Source organism: Phalacrocorax carbo, chromosome 8, assembly GCF_963921805.1.
Source record: "Phalacrocorax carbo chromosome 8, bPhaCar2.1, whole genome shotgun sequence".
Taxonomy (NCBI): domain Eukaryota; kingdom Metazoa; phylum Chordata; class Aves; order Suliformes; family Phalacrocoracidae; genus Phalacrocorax; species Phalacrocorax carbo.
In genome coordinates, this window is record NC_087520.1 from 39,837,061 (window position 1) to 39,863,997 (window position 26,937).

The 26,937-nt window shown below is 44.5% G+C and overlaps 1 protein-coding gene across 5 annotated transcripts in view; it reads right to left on the reverse strand.

The window, feature by feature from the left end:
* Positions 1-26,937, reverse strand: part of MAF (MAF bZIP transcription factor) — a 191,326-nt gene that overhangs the window by 107,872 nt on the left and 56,517 nt on the right. For 2 of the 5 annotated variants that reach the window (XR_010374295.1, XM_064459630.1), the window contains one exon: positions 20,923-21,710. The exons of 2 other annotated variants lie outside the window; for them this stretch is intronic. The gene's annotated coding sequence lies outside the window, so the exon portion shown is untranslated. Of the gene's footprint in view, positions 1-20,922; positions 21,711-23,908; positions 24,188-26,937 lie in introns of those variants that run through there. One more of the 5 variants, XR_010374294.1, reaches the window with a different exon arrangement.

The following is a 26,937-nucleotide window of genomic DNA, read 5'->3' on the forward strand; positions in this document are numbered from 1 at the left end:
AGTCGTCACACACAGAGGGTTTGAAACTGCGCATCTGCCTGTACCATTTGCATTTCATCACCTAGTGCTGGAACAAATAAAACCAAACGAGTAATGATCTGATTCCGTGGTCTCTCTGTTGCTGCTTTGCCAGGAATTATCCTGGCTCAGTGGACACAGTCTTGGTAGAAGAGCAGAGTCTGTTTCTCTGCCACTTACCCGCTGCATGGCCTTAGGCAAGTCATTTAACTCTCACTGCCTCCCTTCCTATGCTTAATCCACCACCACTGACTTTCTTTGTAAGAGTTTTGAGATGTGTTAATGGCAAGGGGTATGTTAGTGCTCTTCTGAGAGCAGAACCGGCCAGCTACAGCCCCCCAGTAAAGTCACTTTAAAAATAATTATTACACCTTTTTCGCGGATCCATGGCGCTCCGTATGGTGGCTCTCTGCTTTGGGGTGGCTTTCATTCTCAAAGGAAAAAAAAAAAAATTACTGAGATACTCAGAAGCAAATTGGAGCTATGAGTGCATATGAGAATACTGCCATTTGCTCATGAGCAAACAGCAGCAAGAAAGAAATAAAAGTCAATATAAGAGGCACTGGTGCCTATTCACTGAGCCCTCGTTTACATACAGCAACTCGTACTCAGGAAATGAGTGTAGCACTTGGAAACAGTGATCTCTGTCAGGCAGAGATGGGTGAGCGCTGTTTCCGATGAAGGCTGATGACTAAGGAAGTCATAAAAGCTATCGGGGAGACGAAAGAGGCAGGTGACATGGGTAAGAAGGCAAATATTAAGGGGATGAAAGGGATTATAAAGCAAAGCTGAAAAGATGTAAAAAGCTGATTAGGAAACCAAATATGACAGAGAGAGAAGAATTGCCCATGGGGTGAATAAAAACAATAAAAGATTTATTTTGAACAGGTAAAGGAGACAAGATTAACAGGGAGGCCGCTGGACCACTGAGAGGTGGTCGAGAGAGCTTAATAACACAGGGAGAGGGACAGAAATGAAGGAAATTAAATTATTTCCCCTGGCTGGTGCTCATGGGGGAACCTGAAGGTGAGATGACAGACACAGAAGCAAAGTTTCCTGTGACAGCCAAGCAGGGGAGAGCTGAGAGCATGAATAATGACCAAAGCAAACTCGCACCATGGAGAAGGAGGCAGGGCTGAGCGTGGAGGGCGCACTTTTAGACCATGCTGCTTAATGGAACAGCAGGAGAGATTAAGTGCCCCATAACACAGGTTTTGAATCACTTCTTGGAGATAAAGAGAGGTAAAAAGAAACTGATATAAAGCAAACATCTTTGAGCATCTATGAGAAGAGGTAAGCAGAAACCAAGACATTTGCAGTAGATTATCAGCCGATACGAATGCTCATAAAAACTGACGCACGCACACACACTCAGTCCCACCAGCTGAGAATCTGGCCCCAAACCTGTAGAATGTGATTTATTTATTTATTTTTTAACCAGAGGCAAGATTTTAGAGATGTTAGCAGGTATGAGCTCACCCAACATCTGGAGAAATATGAACTGATAAAACTGTATCTGCCCAGCTCCATAAAGGGTAAATCTTGTCTGACAAATCTGGCAGAATTTGTTTTAGGAGCTAACATGAAAAACAGGCAGGAGCGAAGCAGTGGAGCTAATCCACATAGATTTCAGAAAAGTCATTTAAACGCAGCCCGGGATGGTAGACTAATACGTAAGGTTAGCAAGTATGGCATAAAAACCATTGTCCTTGAAAGACTAAGGAAATGGTTAGGTGATTAAGGGCAGGTTGTAATGGTAAAACTTTATGGGTCAGAGAGGAGGACGGTGATGTGGTGAAGACAGCTATATTTGAGGTTATTATGATGACAGTTCAAGACATCAGATGGAGACTCATACTTTTTACTCTGTAGAAAAACTATTCTGAGGAAAGTGCTACCCTGGGCGGTTCTAATCCAAAAATCACACCGAAACCGAGACCAGTTCATCTTCTGGGGGGCATTTGCCTTTGTGGAACATCAAATCTTCCCGGGTCAGCAAACCATACAATGCACAGGAATGAAATTGGGCCCAATGAGCCCAATAAATGAAAAAAAAGCACCCCACCCTAGGCCAGGGTAAGGTCAGGTTGGCCAGAGGGATATAAATTATGGCGATAGGGTTTGCTGAACTAAAAGATTGCAGAACAGGAAAAGGATTTAAGGCAGACCCAGGGGCTGTCAGCACACGGCATCAACGTGGTTACTCCTGGATTACATTCATACCTTATCTTGACAGATGTGCAGTTTGGTCCAGGTTCCCCAGGGTGATGGTGGGCAAGGCGCAAGATAGGAGGACTCCCGATAGCAGGGGGAAAGCAGAGAAAAACAGGCAGGACAGGATAGAGATGGTCAGGAATACGACACTGAAAAAGGGGCAGTGGTTCAGAGAGGACTCAGACAGACTTCAGCTGTGTGACCCAGCACCTCAGTCAAACCACTTTTAATAAACAGCAGAGCAGATGCTACCACAGTGTTGGAAGAAACCCTGTGCAAGTTGGAGACAGCGGTAATGTCCCTCAGCATGCCCTCTACAAACTCTGGACCCTCTGAACATGCCCATCCTGCACTGAAGGCTCCTGTACCTGCACTGGTTCAATCCCCTGCCCCTGGCTAGAGCAAAACCCAAGGCCCTGCCATGCTTGTCCGCTGGGACCTCGCTGCCACCGGGAAATGCAAAGTCTTGTACCTGGCAATTTAGCACAGGGGCATGTCTCCCTGCTTTGCCTGCAATATCTGTGGTCATACCCCTCCCACTACCCCCAAATAAGCACTCCAGGGAATGGGAACACCCAATGGCGTTCATTCCCTCGTGCAACATGATCCAGACTCCTCACTCTCCATGAAATTCAGCACCTCTTCTGGAGCTAAATTTAAAAAGTCATTGAGTCCCTGAGTGTAGGGCTGGGATTTAGTCTGCTGCCCACTCAGCTGAAGTCCCAAAGTCTGGCATTTCCAAGCATTTAAAGAACTTCAGGTCTACCTGAACTTCACATGATGTACCTGCATCCCCCAGACCTGCAAAATCAGGCTGGGAAGGTCACCAAAAGCCTGCCATAAAAAGTTCATCCACTTTTGGCAGCTCTTTTCTGCTGTGTCCCCTTCAGGCATAAGCAAAATGAGGCGCTACCTGGAGCTACAGGCTGCCGAGCGGGGAGCACAGCCCTGGCCCCCCAGCCCATTGGCAGAGCAGGGACCCAGGGACCCCCTGGAGCCACCAAACTCCTCGCCTAGGAGCATCCTTCTGCCCCTCAGCCTGATGGCAAGGCAAGCTGGCTCTGCCATGCCAGCTTTGCAGGGGACAGGGCCAGCCAGCTCCGTATTCGAAGGCTTCGCCAATGCTGTTGTGCTCTCCAGGCACTTTGGGCTGCCAGAGGCACCGGTGCTGCCAGCCCCCAGCGGCTGCACACCTCGACGTGGGGCCAGGGAGGGCCCCTGCGATGGGGAGCTGAGAGGCGTTTGTGGGGTCGCTGCTTACAGCATCCCCGCTTAGCACAGCAAGCTGTTTGCGGCACAGATAGGAATCGTAGATTGATTAATTGATTAATCACACCTGCTAATTACATCGAACAAATAGGCAAAATTAATATTTGATGTAGGTCTCTAAAGAGACTGTATGGATCGATTTTCCACAGATAAGACAGAAAAGTTCCTGCAGATAGTACACAGAAGCTCGGCAGAAGCTTCCTGGCTACAGATGACTCTGTCATATTGAAACCGATGGAGTGACAACATCCCGCGAAGCACCGCTTATTACTTACTCCCGATTATTCAGAGCCCTGACTAAAACATCATACATGAGTCATGTTTGTTAAGGCATGCACACACATGCACATGTTCAAAGCTGGTTTCAGTGCCACTTGGCTGCTATTCTTATGAAAACTGAACATCAAAAACACATCAAGATAATAAAAATAACAGATCAGCAGCATTTAATACATAAATCATTATTATAAGCACTGTTGTGCGGCTTGAGCTGACTTCAAGTCAAGCTTCCATTAATATTTAGTAAAAATATTGGTGTTTTTCAAAGGACTGTAGAAATCCCCTTGCAAAACTATTCTGATTGTGCATCCAGAGTGCAGGGCCGCCTCCCGCAGCGAGACAACTCTGGGCTGAAGCAGCACTTTCATCCTGTTTATGCCCTTAAAAGGGGAAACTGCTTTTTTTGTTGTTGTTGTCCGGCCCTTTGCAAAAGAGGCAAAGTTCACCTCTCATTCACGTGCGTGCTGACTGTGGGCACAGCAGTCCAACTGGAAACATAACTCGCATTTCCTGCGATGCCGGGGTTTTTTAGATGAAGGCAAGTTTGTTCGAGTGACCTAGCTGGGGCTGCTCTGAAACCCCAGTGTCACTCCCTGGGATCTCTCCACCCCAAGCCTGCTCCTCTGCTGGTATTTTTGGAGGTTCTGGATCCCCTTGGGTGAAAGCAACTACATAAATGTATATTATTGCTGTATATTTGCCATTGGGTTTCTGCAGTGATCTCATTGCTTTGAAAATGGATTCGAAAATGGATTTGTTATTGTGACAGTGAATTTCTTTTGTCTTGATTTAACGTCTAACTATTATCTAGTATAAATAACAGACTTTCTGCAAATCTAATTCCAGGTTTTTGTTTCATATACCTTTACTAATCTAGAAAATCTGATTGTATTAAGAAACAGCATCAGAATGGAGTTAAACCAGCATATCCTCATAAAGCTGAAATAGGCATGAAATGTAATGAGAAATCCTAGTGCAGACAGGGTTTTCAGTCTTGGGTCTTTATTTATTAAACCTACTTTAGGAAATTCAGACAATCTACAAACATTTTGGGGGCTGATGTGTTTTAGGCTTATAAAGTAATCTTTGGACAGCAAAAAACACCTTGGTTTTTTGCTGCAAATATCTCCTAATATTAAGGGGGTGGGGGGGGTGGGGTGTTGTTGATGCCTGAAAAAAAATGCACTGCCTTTATTTCCATAAGGGCTATCAGCACTGGGAAGGAGCCTGGCATTGCAGCAGCCAGCAGATGCATGGAGCAAAAGCGAAATCAGAACCTTTTCAAAATTGAACCTTACCTTCTGGAAGATCAAATCAATGTATCTAAGGTACTTACATGATCTTTGTGACTGAAACGCCCCCATTTCAAGACTGTGTTCAACTCCCCAGCATCCCTCTGCAGCAGGCAAATACCATTAATGCCATGCCTTAACGTAGCACTGAGGCCAGGCTCACAAGAGGATGGAGGTGCCCACCGTGGGAACGGGGTGGAATAAAGCTGCCGGAGTTCAAAATTGAAATCCAGAAAACTTCTGTTCAGCTGCCAGCAAACCCTGAATCATCTAATGTCCACAGACACATTTCCCGTTTCCTTTGAGTGTCCTGGGTGCCTCAGTCCAGCTACATTACAGATCAGCAGCTCTCCGCCAGAAGCAAAGGGTGCAACAAGGAGTGGGGCTGATGACTCAGTCGTGTCTCCAAACCGGGACCAGTTTTACCTGCCTAGACCCTGTTAAGAAGACCTAACTCCACTTTTATAGAACATAGGTTGCTCCTGGTGTAGGTTTCTTGGATTTGACTGTGTCCTCTGACCTGCCTCTGGTGGGACAGGAGTCCCCAGATCTGCCCAGAGCTCTGCTTGACATCTCCTCTCCTAACCAACGCGCAGGTCAGAACCTGCAACATTAAAATATCTCAAACTGCTTTTTTTTTTTTTTTTTTTTTTGAGATAACAGGTGGACTCACATCACCTGAATTACTGAATTACTACCATGCCCGACGGCCAAATGCCACTTGGTCCCTCTCAGACTAGATATGGACAAACTTGCTGGAAGACATCCTCACTGCTGGCTCTGCCTGATGGGCACAAAGTCTATCTGCCGGCAGGCAGCTTGGCTCAAAGCAGAACTAGCCTAAGGAAAGCTTAGATTTTAGGAAACAAAGTCGTGTGTAAATTCCCAGGCTGCACACCAAAAACCCACCTTGGGATGGATGCGGCCTGACTCTCGGCTGCGCTCAGCACTCACAGCTCAGGGTCAAGCTAAGAAAATGTGCAACCCCCCTCCAGCTGCCCGAGCAGGGCTGGCTTCTGCTGCAGCATCGGGGGAGTTTGTGTTCGAGGGTGTGAGCACTGCATCCCAGGAATGCAAACTTACGGATAGGAAATTCCTTGAATTCATGCTCTTATGATGCGAGGAGGAATGTGCCTTTGAAAATTCTCACAGCCACTTTATTTTCATAGCCTGGCAAAGTGTCTCTTATGCTAATCAGAAAGGAAAGCACAGCACACCTTTAGATTAATATGGATAATATTACCCTATTACCCTGATGATTATTTTATAAATTGCCTTGTAAAATGTTTAACACTGTTTATCCTGACAGTATTTTGGAGAACTTTTTCCATCAGGGCCAAGAGAGGGATGATCTAACAGCATGGCTGTTGGTACCAGAGCGCGGTGGGTCACGGCAGAGCTTGTGGATCCCACCAAGGCCAGACCTTGCCCAAATGCTTGTATGCAAGCTGAAAAATTTGACACAGGCCATGAGCTTTATCAGAAACTTGTGGCTTGTTCCTGGCCCTATTGCATGACATGTCCCTGCCCTTGTGGGATCCCCTCAGCTACCTATAACGAAGGGCTTGGTCCAAAGGCAGGTGCCACATCTTCACAGCCACGGTAACTGGAAAGGGCACTGCAGTTTCTCAGATGCATAAAGTCATGGGACATGGGATAAGGGTGTTTTATTTATAATCAGGGCATCCTTTGCCAGTCAGCTCCTATAAACCTTACAGTGATGCAAGACTCTTACTGGCAGACAAAATGGTTTGGTGTATACACTGTTCTCAGAGGAATAATGTGATTTCTTGTTCTTTTTACCAGTATTGTTTAACCAGGTCTGACAAAGGTGTCTCTAAGTGAATGGAATGCATCTGGGTTTAGCAGAAGTGCTTGCCTGTGCATGCACATGCATCGTGTGTCGGGTGGGTGTGCATCCCTGCCTGCAACCTCTGCTGCCTTCCAGGATTTCTTCTGAAATGTCTAAAAATTACCAGTCAGGGTTAGGGTTAAATGACATTTGCTCATCTGAAATTTATTTTTATAACTAATACAGAGAGCAAGAAAGAGAGAGAAAAGCTGAATAATTGAAAGGGGAGGAGGGAGAAAGAAAGATTTATTAAAAAAAAAAAAATTAGTTCCCAGTTGGCAAGAAGAAATCCCACCAAGCGTATGTGGAGATAATACTGAGCTGCTATTACACGACTGCATCCCTCTGAGGAAGAAGTTATCTCTCAATGGATCTGCAAGGATGTTTTAAGTGAATCAGTAAATGAACCGGTCTGGGGACGTGAACAAAATATGTGTGTTTTCCAGTCTCTGAATATAAACAAACAAAACATAAATATTCAGAGATCACTCCAGTTAGTCCTCTTGAAAACTCTTTGAGCAATAAAATAAATAATACGGATGTTTGCAGTTCAGAGCAGATGATCTCCGTGGGGGAAATGCAGGAAGGGAAGGAGCCGTGCTCCTCCTGTCCCAATCTTTCGTGATTTACTCACCCATCATGGCAGCCCGGCGCAGAGCAGTGTCCACACCACATAAAGCTCTGTGCTAACATACGACACACATAATAGACCTGCTTGGAAGTCTTCACTTGAGGATTTATGAAGAACAATCTAATTATTCAACTCAGTGCTGCTCACTACCATTATTGCTCCTATTTAAAGCCTCCATGGAACAGGCCGTTTGTCTCAGGGGACAGACCTTGTCATAGCGGTTTTCATTGATAGAAATATACTCCTCGGTTTTGATAGGAACCCAGCTAATCCTGGAGGGACTTGGTAAACATATCTCATACTTGATAGGCCCAAGGAATTAGGCCTTGACAGCCCAGATTTTCCAGGAGCAGAAAAATGGGGTTGCTTTACCAATAAACTCTAATTAAAGAGGAGCAAAGACCAACCCAACCCTCTGTTTGCAGTAAAGACGCAAGCCCTTGCTGGCTTCCTCCCGAGTGCAATTGTTTCAGCATCCCGAAGGAGGGAGGGGGCTGTCAGCCTCCCCTGCCTGATCAAACGGAGGTTGTTCTGTTATTTATAACCCTATGATATGTAACAGATGAGAGGAGTCACCTTGGCTAAGCAAGTCACTCGTGCAGCCTAACCTTGGGAGAGCCTCCTGTGTGCAGCAGCAAGACAAGCGCACACCGCGGTGCCAGCTCGGCAGGACGGAAAGGGAGGCACAGTGAGATTTCTCACTCACATCTACCGCATGGTACGACCTCAGTGGATTCTCTCATCTTCAGGGGAAACTGGTTTTTGATTTGCTTCAATATTTTTTGGTCTATTTTTATGCAAAAAGAATAAATGTAAACATCCTTTGTTCCTCCTCTCCTACCAAGAGTTAGTTTGCTCATTTGCCCCTGTAAAATATTTAAGCACAGAGGGGTATCAAACATTTACTGAAATGCATTTGTGGACAGTCACCAGACTCCTGTCATTAACTGCTGACACACGGTCAAACGCTACCTGTAACCAGAGAGATGCTGAAGAATACGAGTGCACAGCTTTAAGCCAGCCAACCTTTAAGGGAGCATTTTTTCAGCCCTTCACATTACAAACCAAATGCTGTCCTGAGTGCAACCCCCTGCCTTCCACGAGCTGAGAAACATCAGTACATCTGCCAGGATTTAAGGTTGTGATATTCATGGGGAGCCTCAGGGAACTGGTGATCAGGTTTTTAAAGGTATTTAGATACCAAACTCCCATTGATTTTGAGACTGCCTACATGTGTGGAAATCTTGCTATTGCTTTTGCTGTTTTATCTTTCTTTGCTCAAGGCAGTGCTAAGAATGATAGATGTGCCATAATTAAAAATGTACATGGGAAGCACAACCATAATATCTCTACTCTTCTTTATTTCCCTTCCACCATGGAAGCCCAAATCTCTTACACACGGGTAGAAACTGAAGCATTTCTTTCCCTCAGAGAAACTAGCCGTTTTTCTCCATCATCCACACCAAGTTTTCAGGTTCCTGGTCTGAACCTAACCACAAAGCCTTGGTCTTTTGAGCATTTCTCAACAGGATCTGAAGACCACTCCGCTGGGGCTTTCTCGACAGGTTCATTTTTGTTTCCATCTCTCCCATTTTTGAAGGCATAATGAGCAAAGAGCGCTCACAGCCTCATGCAGGCCTTGGCAGGCAGCTCAGAGGTGCAAGGACAGTCTGCATGGCAGCAGGAAGGCATGCAGCTCCTCAACTTTATTTTTGAGGGCATAATCACAAATGCAATGACTTTCAGGACACAACCAGCAGCTCCCAAACATAAAGGTTAAAAACATGTGCTTTTCCTTCGGACACGTTGGTTGCAAAGGGCTTTGACTTGCTTTGCCCTATGCGTAACGCAAAACCTAATGGCTTTGGCTACTTGTGGCTAGCCCTGAAGTACTAAATGTTGCTGTATACCCACCACATGCACGCTGTGGCCTGAAACAGAGGCGGTAAGTCATGGTATAATAGAAATAATCTAGAATCTAATTGCTGACTGGGACATACTCAAACATTTTTACTGCAGAATATCTCCTTTCATGCTAAATATGGTAAAGGGTGAAGGGCCTTTCTTCCTCTAGGGTTAGAAACACCCCATTTACACAGAAAATTGCAGTTAAGGCTTGCTCAGGATCCTGAGGGATGCTTTACAAGGGATGAAATGGGCCTGATTCTGCTCTGCTAGCACAGTGACACCAGCATGGACTTCAGTCATTTTTTATTTACATCAGTCTTACAGAAGGCTTGGGCCCGTGTTTCTGAGCTTCTCTGGCTTTAATTACTCAGGGAAAATGTGTGACGGGATCCAGAATCACCCGCCTGTAGGACTGAGCCCGTTTCCATGCAGAAGCTGACACCCAGCAGCACAGTGCCCGAGGCACAGTCAGGTAGGAGTTACTTTGCAGTGAAGGGTGCAGAAAAACTGTGATGTTTCTAATACAATACACCTGTGATGACATTTTTTAATGATCTAAGGATTAAGCACCAAGTCCAACTTCACTTGGAGTCAACAGGGACAGCAAAAGGGTGATTCAGCCCAGCCAAAGATAGAGGGATCTGGGATGACTGGCATGGAGGAGGTGGCTAATTTCTGGACAGCTCAAGCTGAGGGAACAGGTCTCAAGGAGGATGCCCAAGTTATGCTAGGACCCACCCTGATCTTACACATGCATAAATTACTGAAAGCTCATGCAGTTGCTGAAACAACGTGACTTGACTGTAAACACTGCAAGTAGAAATCAGTTATTTCTTTTTAAACACATTGCGTGGAAACAAGATGAATGCGAGCCAGAAAACCATGTGACTCTGTTATAGGTCATCCTGTATCACAGCTAGCAAGAACAGACTCATTCCAGGCTTCAGCACAGATGCTTGCTGCTGAAGGTAGTAAATGTCCACCTAAAGTTATTTTACTAGCTTGTAAGTGACAGCCCTCCCAGATCATAAATTACTTTCCTATAGGAATTTACTCTTCTGGGTCAGATGAACGACTCTGAAAAGTAGTCTGGCGATGCTGTCCCACCTTACGTACAGGTTAAATCCCGCAAAACTATCAAACTGGCCACGGCCCACTCCAGCAAGCGCCGGTGAGCAAGGTGGCACGCTGAACAGCAAAAGCAATTCTAGATCACAGACACTCAGTGGTCAAATGTGGCAAAAGCCTGGGCTGCTCCGCAGGACAACATTTTCTAAGGGCTTATTGCACCTTTTGACTGTGAAACAGCTTAGCTGGAACCACCAAAGACATGAGTCAGCAGAGCTGAAACCCGGCTGCTGCTGCTGCTGGGAGTCGGTGTGAGCAGCACAGGCTGCTGCAGGCAACGTGCATCAAAAATCTAGGGCCTTATTTTTTTATGAGGAGGGCAAAGCAAATCCTTAAAAGTCAGGACGGCTCATGTTAACAATGTCTCACAGTGCTTTTCTCCATGCCGGTGCAGGTGGTCATTAGCTCACCCCGGCCACCTCTGCAGCACCGCATCGCGCTGAGCCGCACTTCCGTGCCCCGCAGAGCATACTGCAGCCCGAGCCTGGGGGTGTGTGGGGAGGTGGAGGCAGGGAGGGAAGGCAGGGAGGGAAGGCAGGGAGGGAAGGCAGGGAGGAAGGGAAGGAAGGAAGGAAGGCAGGGAGGAAGGCAGGCAGGCAGGCAGGGAGGGAGGGAGGGAGGGAGGGAGGGAGGGAGGGAGGGAGGGAGGAAGGAAGGAAGGAAGGAAGGAAGGAAGGAAGGAAGGAAGGAAGGAAGGAAGGAAGGAAGGAAGGAAGGAAGGAAGGAAGGAAGGAAGGAAGGAAGGAAGGAAGGAAGGAAGGAAGGAAGGAAGGAAGGAAGGAAGGAAGGAAGGAAGGAAGGAAGGAAGGAAGGAAGGAAGGAAGGAAGGAAGGAAGGAAGGAAGGAAGGAAGGAAGGAAGGAAGGAAGGGAGGGAGGGAGGAAGGGAGGAAGGAAGGAAGGAAGGAAGGAAGGGAGGGAGGGAGGGAGGGAGGGAGGGAGGGAGGGAGGGAGGGAGGGAGGAAGGAAGATTTCTCAATGATCTCTCAGCAAGTTGGACCAACTTACAGCAGCCCTTCCTATGTAAACCAGCCTTAGACAGCATTCCATATCAGGGCTTAACCAGAAAAAAAAGGTTGATTTACTGTAAAAAGCATTAGTTTAGCAGCAGGTTACTTCCCTCAGTCTGTTCCAAGGATCGAATACCCATTTCTCCACTGCCTTCCCCACACACGTGCATGCTCACACGCACACACACGTGCACAGGCACTGAACCCCCACTGCCAGCCGTCCCCACCCTGGCCATGGGTGGGCACCCTGCGGCAGGCTGCCCTCTCGCCTGGAGTAGTGGGTGTCTGGTGGAGCTTACAACAGAGGAAGAAACAAAACCCAATGCACACTGTGTATTTCCATGGCAAAACTCTGCAGTATAGGATATTTTGACAGTGACACACAAATTCCTAAATCCTTACCTTACAACAAAAACCAAAAGGACACTCTCGCAGAGCAAACTGCTATTTCCTGAAAATTAGCTTCATTGTGTCCTACAGCCTGCCCACACCTTTTGGCACATTTCTGAATATTGTTATTCTAATAAGGTAAGGAGCAATGGACATCCAAATAAATTCCAGCAAGAACTTCCAGTTTACTTTAAAGTAATTGACTCTCTTATGAAGAGGTCAAGGCAAAGTTATTTGGTCATGGTATTTCTTTTGCTTCCTGTTTTAAGTTACCAAGTTCTTGTACTGTCAAAAAACTGCTGACTTCTACCCCTCAGGTGTCTGTGCTAGAGTGGAAAATGAGCTGCTCTTTCTTTTCCCCCTCCTCCTCTCTCTCTTCCTCTCCCCCTTCTTCCCTCTGTGTGTTACTCTGGGGGTGTCTGAGGGACAGGTACACAGCAGGCCGCCACCAGAGTGTCCTTAAGGGAAAGAACACACACAGATTTTACAGATTTTAAAATACAGCTGGGTAAGAAAATGGCCCTTTTAAGCCTCCCCTAAATACAATGAGCATATAAGCACCCCATGTAGCACAGAGCCAGCTATGGTATGGACCTGGAGACCACAGAGGGATGCCTCAGCCTGCAGACCTCAGAGCCAGGCTGGGATTTCTCACCATCGAAGTTGCAATTGTGTTAAGATCTGACAAATTAGTTTGACTTACTGATGGCCATGGCTGAAACTCAGATGCAATTTGGGTTCACACTTTTACAAGTTTGACAATGTGGCTTTCTCTTTCTTCCTTGACTCGTAAATCTTTAAAGGGCTATGTAAGACCCCAAGGCCTCAAGGAAAAGTCAGTGTAGAATAACTCCCCTGAATAAGTTAAAGCCTTTCCTGACCTCACTACTAAAATATTTGAGACACTAAATGAAACAAGGCAGTAAGAGGAAAAAGAGGTTCTGTGGACATGCTACAGCATCTCTTTATCTTCAAAGCCTGAACAGGGTGGAGCACAATTAGCTCATCTGTGAGAAATTTGGCCAGGAAAGGAGCTTCAAGAAGTGTTGAATTCACCTCAAGACCAGGATCCTGTTGTCCCCTGGATGGCAGCTCAGAAAGCAGCAGTTCAGCTGGGGAACTCATTGCTGCAGGAGGCTGTGGTGGTCAGAGGAGTGACTGGGATCCAGAGGGGACAAGACGACCCTTGGAGGACAGAAGCACTGCTGGCCATAAGACTTAACCCCCCAGATGAAATCCTCTACACCGCTGATTTCCAGAACAAGAAGAGTGTAGCAAAGGGAAGTGACACACCAGCAATGCCCTGTTCTTCAAACTTTCTGCTGTACTGAACATCAGAGAGAACACACAGTGCTATATGGATTTTGCACAGACCCAGATCTTGGCTCGGTGGAATTCTGTCTCTGAGCAGTGACACTGCTGCATGGCTCCCTCACCTACTGCCAGGAAGGGGCAAAACTTTCAGGCTTGGTGTAAGTACATGGCAAGCCCCAGGATGCATCCTCCCCCAAATCAAGTTTTCTGAGAAATGGAACCAGAAGAAGATATTCCCCGGCAGCTGGATGTGAGAGCATTTCAATATCCGCTCATCCAAGCTTTAATCTCTAAATTGCAAAAACATTAACATTATTGATTGATCAAACATCAATCCAACAGGAAATTTAATTAAATTAAAATGTGTCACTGAGCAGTCCTCACTGCATCACGTATAAATCTTTGGTAATAAGTTGACAGACAGCAGCGATTGATACCATGTTCCCAGTTTAATTTATCCCCTACCATTTTATTTTCCTGCACTGATAAGGAGGGTGCTCACAGACTCACACGGGGACAGCCTTGTCTGCAGGGCATCTATCCAACACACACCAGCACCAAATCCCGCCACGTCCACTGGACGCGCATTATTTACAGCCGAACGGGCACGAACCAGACGGCTTCTGGGACAACACCTTGATTCAAGGTGCTGTTACGGGGCTGAGCCCGGCTCAGCAATGGCTGAGCACAGCTTTCCCATTTCAGACGATCTCCTCCTAATAGCAGATTTGTCCCCAAAGGCATCAGGGTCCTGGAGAAAGGCTGAGAGGTCCCTTTCATTAAATCAGTTTATTCGCAGAGGGAGCACGCATGGCCCTGACCCCAGCCAGTGTGCAGCCGCCGTGCACCGAGGCAGTGGCAGCTGACGGCAAAACTACTGCATCGAGCAGCGGTGGAGCCCCCGCCAAAGCACAGACACATGCGGATAATAGCAAGATGCTAAGACGGATGATTAAGAAACAACTCCACACAGCAACTTCTTTGGAGTATTATAAATCATTACAGCTGGCTGAATAATACAAAAAGAGATTAAGAAATATTTTCTCCAATTCACTTCTGAACAGCAGTGGGTTTGGTTTGCTGTCACTTAGGGCAGCATGATATTTACTGTAATTTATTATTACTGTTGCTGCTTGCTGCTATTCAGGCGGCCACTGGCTATTTATGAAAAATTTTGAGAATTCAGGAAGTTCATGTGGGTTTTTTTTCTAAACTGTTCTTCATACCCACTAGGGTTCCATTTGTTCCCCAGCATTTGTTATTCTCATTCCCAAGTGCCAGCGTCCCGAGGGGAAGCCAAGGGGCCGCACGCGACCGAGCTCACGCACCGTGGGGACGGGGAAGAGCCAAAGGGAAGGAGTCAGCAACCGGCACTGGGCTGAGATGGCTTTGCTTTCAATAGAGTGTGGGGAGGGAAGGAAGGGAAATCCAAATCAGTATTTATAGACATCAAAATCCAGCACTAAGCATTTTGCAGAGAGAAGGAAAACAAAGATTAGGTTACCCAGACGAATGTTATTCAGTCAACAAATTCCACGCTCACAAAGGAGTGTGCAAACCCCTGCGGTCTCTCTGCCTGCCGAGCACTAAGATACATGTGAGTGGTGCTTCCTTCCGAAACGGCTTGCGTTATTTTTTGGGTTACTTTCTTTAATCTTACTGAATCCAGACTCCAATTCCATTTCTTAAGAGCTGTCCTCAAAACAAATACCGAGGTAATACCAAGGAGCCTGTGACTAGATGTGAAAATAGAGCTGTCTCAGCACGGAGTCCCACAGACAGAGCACAGATTTTCTCTGTCTCCACCTCCCACTTGCAGCACAAGTACAGTTTTCATGCCTTTGTCAGAAGTGCCAACCTGGGGAAGTTGCAATGCACAAGCAAGGAGAGTAGCAATGAATTAACTTGACAACTTGCATTTCTTACAATAAATCTCTTAAGAATTTGATCCGTAAGGCTTCCTTCTCTGTGGTCCACATTAGGGGTTAGTGTTCTTCGTCTATCCAGCAGTGCGTGGTGTGTGTTTCAGCTCAAATCTCTCTCTGATGCATATCTGCTTTGCAAAGGCAAATCCCCACTGCATAGAATGGACAAAGTGAACTCAGCTGCACGGGGAAATGGATCTGGAACTGCATTCAGAGGCAGTGATTTATATATAAATTATAAAGTGTGTCAATTCCAGACACCCATTTAGATGGAGCTTGTCAGACCCAGCTCTGGAACGTGTATCGCCTGCAGAAACCATCCGGAAAACCTAAGAGGCTGCTTAAACCCCAATGTGTGAAAGGCCCCAAACCAGGATTTAATGGATTAGTAAGGCTGAAAAGGACCATCATAATAATCTGGTTTTGTTTCCTATGTAACACAGCTAAAGAACTTCACCCACTCATTTCAGCATCAAAGCCATAACTTCTGCTGAAGCTATTGCATATCTTTAGAAAGACACTCACTCTTGATTTAGAGACTGAAAGTAATGCTAAATCCAACACATTCCTAAGCCAACTGTTCCAGCTGTTAACTACTCTTGCTATTATAAAGGCACAATTCCAGGCCAATTTTATCTAGCTTCAGCTTCCTACAGTCAGGTCCCACTACGTCCTTCCTTGCTGCATTAAGGAGCAGATCACAGTCAAGTTTAAGTTGTGGGGACTGTCCTATGAATCACTGCATGCTTTCCCTTCTTGGACAGTCTTAGAAATATGTCACCTGAGAAGATTTATGTATGGACAAATTCACTGAAAATATCATTTGCAGGAGAATAACCCAAATAACCCCCTCTTCTGATTAAGAACTTCTGAGTATTTTTTGTGTGAGGGTCTGTGTTTCATTTTGCTTTTAATCTGATGATTCTGTCGTGACACAGACAAAGGGATATAGGTAAATATGTGTTGCACTTCGAGATCTCCCTTAGCACATTAGTCGTGGTGTAATTCTGTGCATCAAAGCAGTAGTCTGTGTCACATCCAGCACAGACACTGAACAATGTCCCTTTAGAAAGGGCAGAGGGTGAGAGTAGCTTTATGACACTATTGATTTATTCTGTGCCTGCAGTTAAAAACTATACCCAGACAGACAATAAAAATAACTGCTCTAACCATATAACAGCTTCCTGCTACTAAAATGGATTTTACACTTAAAGTCACGGAGGGCTTTTCTTTCTTTCTTTTTAAGTCGCAATTATGATTTTTTTCTGAATAAATGGAAATGAGGAATTGTCAGAACTGGTTTAGGCCTGATGTTGTCCTTTTTTTCTGCTATCTTCAGTGTTTAAAAAGGCTGGGATTATTTTCCTGTTGCAAAGTTGTGTTGTAAGTAAGCGCACTATTAGGCACAATAACCTGGTATTAATCAGACCGGATAGTTTGGTGCACAATTCCTACATGAAGGGATATGCAGTGGGAGTAGTAGTCTGGAATGGATTTACCATACAAAATAAAATTGATTATGAATTTTGTGGCCAACTGGATGACCTGGGATTGACATTCAAATGTTAAAATAAAATCTAGAGCAACAGGATTATCTCCTAGAAAACCCATTTTCACGCAAAGGACCCCATAGATTTGCACATTGAGATTTATGCAAGCTGCAAGCGCTTTGCTACACTGAAATTGGTGTCTCAAGCGAGTTGCTAGCAAGCTTCTACAGTAATTCGCAAGTTTCCATGATAACGGGGAAGGAATTTTTAAAATTGAAGGCCTGTCTGACTGTGTGGGCATGATTGGATCAATGAAATGTTTTAAGACCATATAACCCTTCCTTGAGGTCTTTATCAAAATCCCTGAAACTACTGAAAAAAATCGAGAAGGTAGTGCAGGAGGCCCATGAGCGAGCACCGATGCTGGCTGGAGAGGGCCTGTCTCTTTTCACCTATCCTGACCCGGTGTTGCTGCAAATTTTTGGACAGAAATGCAGTGATTCAGACCAGGGCAATGATTGCTCTGAAACTTGGGCTTTCTTCAGATGTTTTATCAGCTGGATCAGTTCTGTGCTCCAGTTCACACAGCAGCATCCATAGGCACAGAATATGAACAGTGGGGTGATACGAATGAGAGCACAAACACAGAAGGAAAAAACCCAATCTATATATGAGGTAGTGTGAGGCAGGATGAGGCAGTCAGGTAGGGTAAGGAGAGACGAACATCAGAGCCTGCTTCTCTACAGAATGGAGATGAGCAGCCTGCCTGTGTGGGGTCAGATAGCACAAGGAGGAGTACGCTCTGCTGGGGAGGAAAAAAAAACAGAAAAATGAAAAGGATGAAGAATCTGCTATTCAAGTGCCATTCCCTTTCCATAGGTTTTATGATTTGGGAGACATTGCCTGAATGACATATAATGTGAGATACTGTAATGTGGCTTCCTTCCCCTGGAGATGCTCTCGGAAATTAGATGATTCCATCAGCAGGTTTTTTATAAAAGTGAGCAAACATTGTAATAAATGAACCCAAACCTATGAAACATTGGTGGGAAAGTCAAGATTAGGCTCTTCACAGCTGGCTTGGGGATTTTTTCCCACTTACTTATGCTCTGTAATAAAGTTCAGATACGTTAATGATCTCAGTTTAAAATTAAATTATTTAATACATCTGCAAGATATTTCTTTATTTAAATTTGTAAAACATACAAATAGGAATGTTTACACAGAACATGACCCTGTGGAAATCATATGGTCTCCAGTCCAGGGAGAGAAGACAGAAGACTTTTTTCGGCTTTGCTTTCACACATCCTTTAGGTGGTTGTAACATCGGAAACCTTAACTTCATTCCTTGCACCGGATGGCACTGTCTGGTGAAGTGCTCAGGTGGATGTGACACTGGAGACAGGGATCTTTTTTGGTTCCTCTGATTTTTATATAATCGTCAGCAGACAATATCAAAGACAGAAGTTAAAATTTTCCCTTAAATTACAGGGCTGACTGTTAATCTTCATTGTATCTTCAACTCATCTGGACAAACCAGGATCTGGGCCTTATATACTTACATACACCTTCTCCCTCACACAGAATTTGCAACGCAATGTCAAGAGTACGATTTCCCAATGAATCATTCCTCCCTGGTGCTTATGCCTCACTTTCATTTTTCTTACTTTTTGTAAGTATGGTTATTTTACATCCTTTCCATCATCAGCCTCTTCTGAGGGCCCCAAATATCTGACCAATTTTAAACCAACAGGATTATACAGTTCAGCTAGCAGCCCAGTGAGCCGCTCCCCAACGGGGTGCCATGGGACCCCTATGCAAAGATATCAGGGATGGCTGCCTACAGCCAGCTGCATGGATGGCTGCTCTCCATCTCCCTCCATGTCTGCATGACTCAAGAGCAGTTCAGGCAGGACCCATCTTTAAAGGGCAGTTCATGACCCACCACAGCAAGTTGCACCAGAGCTTCATCAGCCTGGGGTGAAACCTTGACCTTTCTGGATGGGAAGATTAACCAGAAGAAGGATTTCTTCCTGAAACTCCTAACAGCTCTGCAAAGTTGGAAAAAATCCTTATGGGGGAGTGATCCCTTCTGGTGCTTTTCAAAGCCTACTCTTCAGAGTAGCAGATATATTTATATTGGAGGTGGGTTGCTAAGCACAGTAACTACTATACAGGAGCTAGGCAAAACAAACCAGTTCCCCAGGTTTGACTCTGCGCTCAAGTACAGCTACATGGGGGTAGATGGCTGCGTAACTCAATAACTGTGACAGAACATAAATCCTGGGTAGGAAATCAGTTAAGGTAGTTATGGCACCTTAGGGTTTGTGCTGTGAAGATGCTCAACAGGAGCTGGTCTTTCCTAGAAGTAATGAAGAGGTGGTTGTGTTTCATCAGCAAAGGAAACCATCCTTGATGTCTCTTGGCACAGGTCAGAACACAGGGTACATCTTAGGTGACAAAGTAGATGATGGGTCATGAAACAGCCTGAGTCGAAGGGGAAAAGGCCGTGTCTCACCTGGTGTGTCCCTGCATTATGGATGCACTGCACTTATGGAATGTGAGTGCTCAAAAACTTGTGCCAGCATCAAATCCTTGAATTTGCACAGGTCTGGGATTCTGTGCTATACCCAGGAGGTTGTTTCACTATAGCTTCCTAGATGGAGGATGGAGCAAATGTCTTCTGTCTTATCCATTCCTCCTCCAACACTGGTGAAAGAGCAGCACAGGATCTGTATGTGCTGCATTTTTCTGCACTTCCAACTGAAAGTTTAATTTGGGAGAGAAACAGGCTGAACAGAACAAATAGGAGGTAAACCTGAAAGCTCTGAGCGGATGCTGCTGTTCGCAACTTAGCAAGCTGGTCTTTGAGAAATACTCTGTTCACTAGCTGGATGCCAATTGCCAAGCGATGCTATCAGTTGATTAAAACACAGCCTGCCCGCTTCCTGCTTGATAAAACTAAGTACAATCTGATTGGGAATTCTCAAATCCATTACAGAATGACTAGTCCATCACTTAAATCAGCGTGCACCATTTCGCCATGAATCATCAACATACTTTGCTAATATATTTGCAGCTGCTAAACCCTGACAGTTTGTCAAAACGGTTCCTGAGTGCCGGATTCTGGGGGGTGGGAAATGGCAGGAGCTTGGGACCACGAGGGTTTCCTGTTGTTCCCCACTCAGCTGGGTGAAGGTCATTTCCTCTCCTCTCTCACACAGAAGCAGCTGAACCCTCAGCCCTTGAAGATATGTCAGCAAGCTGCTAGAAACAACAGCGAGCCCTACAAGGAGCCCTCTCCTGCACGGCCACACTGACCAGGCAAGGTCACTCCCCAGAGAGAGCTGCTGCTCACCACACTTGCCTCTTTGGAGGTAAATAAGGTGATCCCGGGCTGCAGAGGAAAAAAGTGCCATGTACTATTACAAATCAGTCCTGCACTTTATTTCTTCTGCATGCTGTAACGCAACAAACCAGGGCTGCAGAGCCAAGCTAGCATTCCTGCAGCGGAAGGAAGGGGCATGCTGCCAACGTGTTAAGGATAATCCACTAGCGGGTTGGGGTCTTTAAAAAAGCCCTCTTTTGTTGGCTGTTTGGAGGGTTTTTTATCTGCTGAGTTGGAGGTGGATGCCCAACTCCAGATATACATCAGTGTTTGCACCTCAGCTGCAATGTATTCTTGATCATCCCAGTGTGATAGATGGAAGCGTTACTCGATGAATTGCTGTGGGACACTTGCTAGTTAAATAACAACACTGATATACCAGATCAAGTCAGCCCGGGCAGAAACATAAAGTTTTCATGCCTTAACAGAAATAAGATCTTATGGAGGGGAACAAGCTGATGTAAAATCTTCTAGAGAAAGTGAGCAAATGCAATGAAATTTGGAGGGCATTTATTATTGATCACCTAAGCAGCAGATTATATTGAAACGGTGAGGTCAGAAAGATAATAAATTTTAATCATAGGAATTCTCTGATGCTTCGATAGCCAGTGTTATCCTCCAACTCCACCATTCCCCACCTGTGTCCTTTTACCTCCTCTCTCCTGCATGCCCCTCCTTTGGTTCTCCCTCCCCATTCTTTTTTTGTTGCAATTAAATAGTGCAAGGTCCACTCGGGAAATGTACAGATAATACAACACTTCTATGTAAAATGCCAGTACAAATTCTTATCTGGTGTAAAGTCAGTGTAACTCCATCTCTGGTCTCAATACATTTTATTTACAAGAAAATGCATAATCAGGAGACAAATATCTATTGTTTGCACAGTTTCAAAAACATAAACTATAACATAAGGGTAGTTTGGGCTCCTCCTTAAACTGCTGAGACTCTGGGAAGTCTCTCCAGAAGTGAGACTGACTTGGAATAGGTGTAACAAAGCAGAGGTTCACAGGCACAGTTTCTTCATTTAAACTAACACAAAGTGAGAGGACAAAGAGGCTCCCAAAATTCTGCCTTGTGGTTCAAATTTGAATATATGTATTTTAAAATTGGCCAAGCAACTGAAATTAAGCTTCATGTAATTAAATTCCAGTAATTTGAGCAGAAAGTAGTCCTGGGAAAGTTAGCAGGCTGAAAAAATTACGGCAAAGCAGATATATTGAATTTTTTGTGCCATTCCTATCACATCAGAAGTCCACAAAGAGGAAATTTAGGATAAGTCAAGAGTTTTCAGTCTCTGGTGTGCAGACCCCAGAGGTCCATGGACTCAACCAAACAAGCAGCTGGCTGGGTGGTGTGTTCCCACCTGAAGATCTCTTCAAGCTTTCTGTACAGGACCGTGATTCAGCCCCAAAGTCTCCATCCTCAAGAACACCGCCTTCATCTTCTCAAAAGCATGTGGCATTGTTCTCTGTTCCTTACACCCACCAGCAGTCCTGGCTTACCTCCTGCTGCTGAAGAAACTTTTGGCCTCTTCAAGGTGCAGATTTATAAGCAGTGTGATCTCCTCTGCGTCCAGGCGTCACCACTCCAGGTCTTCTGGGAGACTAAGGTTGGAAATTGGAAAAGGGATCACAAAAAGTGATAAAAGTAGAAGAAAAAAGGACAGCAGCAAGGATGAACAGCTACAGAAGATGGGGCAGTTAATAAACAGAAAGGATAATGAACCAGGAGAAGTCTTGATGGAAGAAAGAGGAGCAGCAGTCACAAGAGCTGCCAGTCACCAGCAAAAAGGGTGTCACATAAAGCATTTGACTGTCTCTATAGCACAAGCTCCATTCCAGGCGGGCACTGGAGCTCTGGACAGCTTTTCTCTTGCAAAGCAAGGTTACATACACCCTGAAGGATTTTGTGTTAGTGTGGCTGACCCGTTGGATCAGAGCTGAATGTCCCACTAAGCCGTGGCTTGCTTTTGGAGAGAGGTCCCCACTGGGTCTCTTCTGGAAGGAATCTGAGTGCACCGAAGCTGCTTTGCAACTGGACTAGTGCCCAACAAATGGAGACAACCAGGGGATTACTGCGAAACCACCCCAGGCTCCAAACTGAGACGCTAGTGTAGGCAGAGTTGAAGCATAACAGAAGAGAAACAAGGCTACTGTCAGTCACCTTAAATTCACTAAATATACCTGGGGAAAAACTGTAGGGGATTTATAACATTAAAAATGTTGAAAACCACCAGAAGCTTTTTTGTAACACTCTGCTATTTTACTAGGTCGTATTGTAGCTTCAACTTTTCCATACACTTCAACCAACATCAGGCAGATCTCTACTTACTGGACAGTGAAACACACAGTTTGCCCCATGATGACTAAATAACCCGGGAAGAACTACAATTGATAAGACAATGATTTATGCACCTATTGTTTGCTAGGTTCTTGTAAATAATCCTAATTGGTGTTAATCATCCACCCTCTGCTTTGTGTTATCACCAAGCAAAGTACACTTCCTAAAGTAGCTATTTAGGGGCATAACCCTGCTGAAAGGCAAGACAGCTATTGACTTCAACAGGATCTGGATTAAGGCGCTCAGACAGAGGAAAGCGACTCTGGAATATGAGCAAATCACATCACACTGTCTGTCCATGTCTGCATTGAAAAGTTTATTTTCAACATACGGTAAATTCAGTGAGTTACAGTAATCCCTTCCATGTGGGCTTCTTGCAGTGACCCTTCAGTCTTTCTACGGGCTCAAAAATCCACCACATAGGATCTAAACTTGCTGATGCTATTACTGCCAGTTTGCAGCTCCTGCCTGCATCCCCTTGCGGGGGGCTGGCAGTGTCATATCTGAGAAAGACTGCTTTGGAACAGCAGACACCTGCACCAGGACTTGGTGTCTTTCTGTCTCTGATTTTATTGTTATCCTGAAAAAGTACTTTGATCTTTTGGTGCTTCACTATTTGTCACACCGTACCCTTGTCAAGAGGGAACCACGAAATTCGAGACCTCCTTGCCTGCTGGTTTTAGGTGTAAGGTTTGGTGGGTTCAGTTTTAGCATACAGATGAGCTTGCTTGACCTTAACAGGTCTGCACTTTAAATAACGCTTAAATAGCATTTTAGAGGGTACAGTTGCACACTGCTTGCTTACGGAAACTACAAGGAAACCAGACAGCTTTTCAATTCGTGTATCAAAGAGAAAGAGATTTACACATAAAAGGGTGAATTATTTTGATTTGTAGTTTTCAAGCCACTACGCATTCTCCAACATAAATGCTCCCTTGTCTTTGGCTTCTGATAGTTCATATCAGGTTCACTGGTCTAGATTTTCAAAAGTGGTAATTTTGGAGGCCAATATTTCTCAGTGCCAACCCAAGGTGCCTTAAAGAGACTAGATACTGCTAAGATCTTTGGAAAATTGGGCCATTTTAGCATCTCTCAAACTAGATACCCCAAAGTGACAGCATGTAAAGTTCAGGGGTGAGTTTGCCAGAGGAATAAAGCTCTTTCCCCCACCACACCATCCCTTCCATTGTGCTGTTTGTGCCGGTCCTCACAGCATCATCCCCCCATCACCATTAAAGGTCTCTGCAGAGTCAACATTACCAGTCCTTTTTGACATTCTCAACCACTGAACATCCTACATAACCTATAAAAAGAGCTCATTTCCTTAGCTATTTCATCTTTTAAATAGCTATCAGAGAAAAGTCTCCTATGGCCTGAGTCTGGGTAGCTAAAATCTAGCTATATGGTATTTGAGGGAGAGGAGGGGAGAAACCCTATCTCATTATCTGCATTATCCCATTACCTTTGGATGTCTTCCACGTACTTGGAGGAGCAATGCCCCATTCTTGAGGCTTCACATTGCAGCCACTGCCTTTTTGGCAGAAGAAGGGTGGATGTGGCTCCCTTCAAAGTCAATGTCACTTCTTTAATCAATCAACAAGGTCACCGCTGTGCTTCCATCAAAAAGAGTTGGGTACAATTCTCGCTGAGTCCTGAATGTTTATGGGGGACTCAAGTTGCAGTGGATGTTGAAAAAAGTCTTTACTGGTCCTGACCACAGCACATCTTCTATTCCTATGTCCTTTGTAAGAGTTTAAGATCAAATAAGAATTATATGCAGGTCTCTGAGATACAATGATGCAGAAGTATGTATAATGAAACCCCAAATTACACAAAACTGACTTAGTTTTGTGTTTCATTATAGCTTTGAACACATCTAGTTGTGCTGAAAGTTTCAGAAAGCTGAGGGAGCTTTTGTGTGAGGGCAGGTCACATTTTGAGCAAGCTTACAATGATTTTGAGTTTCACATCGTAATCACCTACAAAATTTCATTGTTCAGCTGGGATGTCTGTTAGCAGTCACAGAACAGAAATTTATTGTATTTCAAGGAACTGTGACTAGGAGGGAGGATCAGAGCAATGCATGTGTGAAAACCATTCAAACTTAAGTCAGGACCCCTCATATAAACAAACCTATTGATACAAGACGCTGAATCTGTTAAGCCAGAAAATTCTTCCCCCAGAAGTTGGAGTCATTTCATTACCACTTTGGCACAACTGGAACAGGATCCAAAGCCCACTGAAGTCAAGGGTAGAATTTCCATTGATTTCCAAGGAGTCTGGATCGGATCCTAGATCACATTGTCACACTGCAGCAAAACCCAGCCGTGTTGCAGTGTACGCACCTGCTTTCTAAAGTCTCGGCTCCAGTCGTTCAAATTCATTGCCGGTACAATCTAGGTTATTCCAGCGTTCACTTGGTGCAATGCTAAATAAATACTGTTTTATCAAAATCAGCAATGCTGAATACCACTTCTCGTTAGTAAATCAGGCCAACTAATGAACACTTTTTCTTAAGAGGATTTGTCTGCTTAAATCAAAACCAAGTGTCAAAAATCCTATTCTGTCAATCAGACTGGTGCCCTCCTGCACCAGCTGTAGACTAGGGCTGGCTAAAGACATACAGAAAAAGTGAATGAGGACCTCACAGTATTTTTTAATGATGCATTTTGGCTTCTTTTACAACCGAGAACAATTCAACATAATCTGGTTAGGTAAGGGATCAGCAGCTTCTGCATACACAAGAAAGAAAGGAAGAAGGAAAGATAAAAGGAAGGCAGGCAAGAAGGGAGGAAGGAAGAAAGGAGGGGAGGAAGACCCTCTGTTTCATTTGCTAATACTTCATGTTGACAAGTCACAAAAACACAAAAGCTCTTGGCAAAATCATCCACCTACAAATTAAAATAATCTCCAGACATTGCCTGAATTATTTTCTTAGGCCGTTCTGTAACCTAAATTGTGGTGTGCACTCAGAAATTATTTTAAAACTAAGACATAGAGATTTGGTTTTTCTGCAAGCCAGAACAGAAGTCTATATCCGAGAGGAATTTCTGGGAAGAACAGATAATCCTCTGGAGCTGGTACTAGAGTAGGTGCCCTAAACAAACCTACAGAAGGAGCATAATGAGGCAATGATTTATTGCGTGCTATGCAACTCTCACTGCTGTGCAGCATGTTATAAGAACCAGTAAAAGGGAGAGGCTGTAATCATACCGCCTCCTCCTCCTCATGTGTTTCTGGATATTACCTGCTCTGGGTATGACTGTGTGACACTGAAACAGAGCTGCAGCCACCCTGAGCTGCAAGACTGGCAAATGATCTTTGTGCTACAACATTTCACCTCATACTTAAAGCTGCACCATCTCCCCCTACCTAAAAAAAATAAATAATAATATATTTGGATACTCTGAAGCTTCGCACAAATACAAAATGTCGTTTGTGTTGGATGTGTTATTGCTCTATTTGCACAATAAGGATTTTTAAGAATGTTTCCATCAGTAGGTGGAATCCTGTATCTTCCAAAGTTAGTGGTAAAACTCCCCTTGGTTTTCAAAAGGGGCAGCATTTAACCTAATCCTTTTTAAATGCATGAGGGACTAAATACAGATAGCAAATTCTGCACGCATAAAAATATTTGTAAGAAAATCTTGGTCCTAAATAATTACAATCAATCAAATGAGGAGCAGAAACAAGCAATGTGACCAGTATTGCACCAATCAATACACATCAACATGAGTCTGATCCTAACTGGGTTGTATTTGCAATTAGCTGTGCTTTTTTGCAATTTAAAATTCATTTGCATTCTTGTAACGACTGGTGGGTTGCTTGCAGTTTTGCCCAAATTCCTCCTAATTTCTCCAATTTAGGAACATAAAAAATTCTTTGCAACTAAGAATTAGCCTTCAAATATGTTTGGTGAGTTATTTATAATAAATACGCGTGAAAAAGATTACCTGCAGACTACTTGTGCTCAAATTCCTCCCCCCCCCATCCCCCCGTCCCAAAAGGCTAAATCAGTGAAATAAATTAATTGCTATGAATTATTCAGCTCTACCTGTGGCAATGAAAAATAGCAAGAGCATTAGGTTTCTTCTTTGTGTACTAAGCCTCTAATTTATAGAGAATGCATATTAATAAAACACAGGATATTCATCAATATTCAAGGCACTGGCTGCCTGGCTATTTAATCTAAAATTACCAGCCAGCTCAAAACTCTTACTAGTTAATCATGCAATCTAAGCCATTCTGATATTGATGGTTAACATTAATTGCCCAACTGCCATTTATAAAATCCTCTCCTACATCTTTCCTTTGCCTAGCAGAGAACTCTCTGACATGTTTAATTTTACGGACAAGCTAGAGAAGACCAGCTTATCTGGGTTGTTCTTCAACCAAAAACGTTTGTTTGTTTGTTTGCCACAAAAAGGCTGTTGTCTCCCGTTGTGGTTTTGCATTTTGAACGTTATCAGTAAAAAATGTTCTTCATTATGA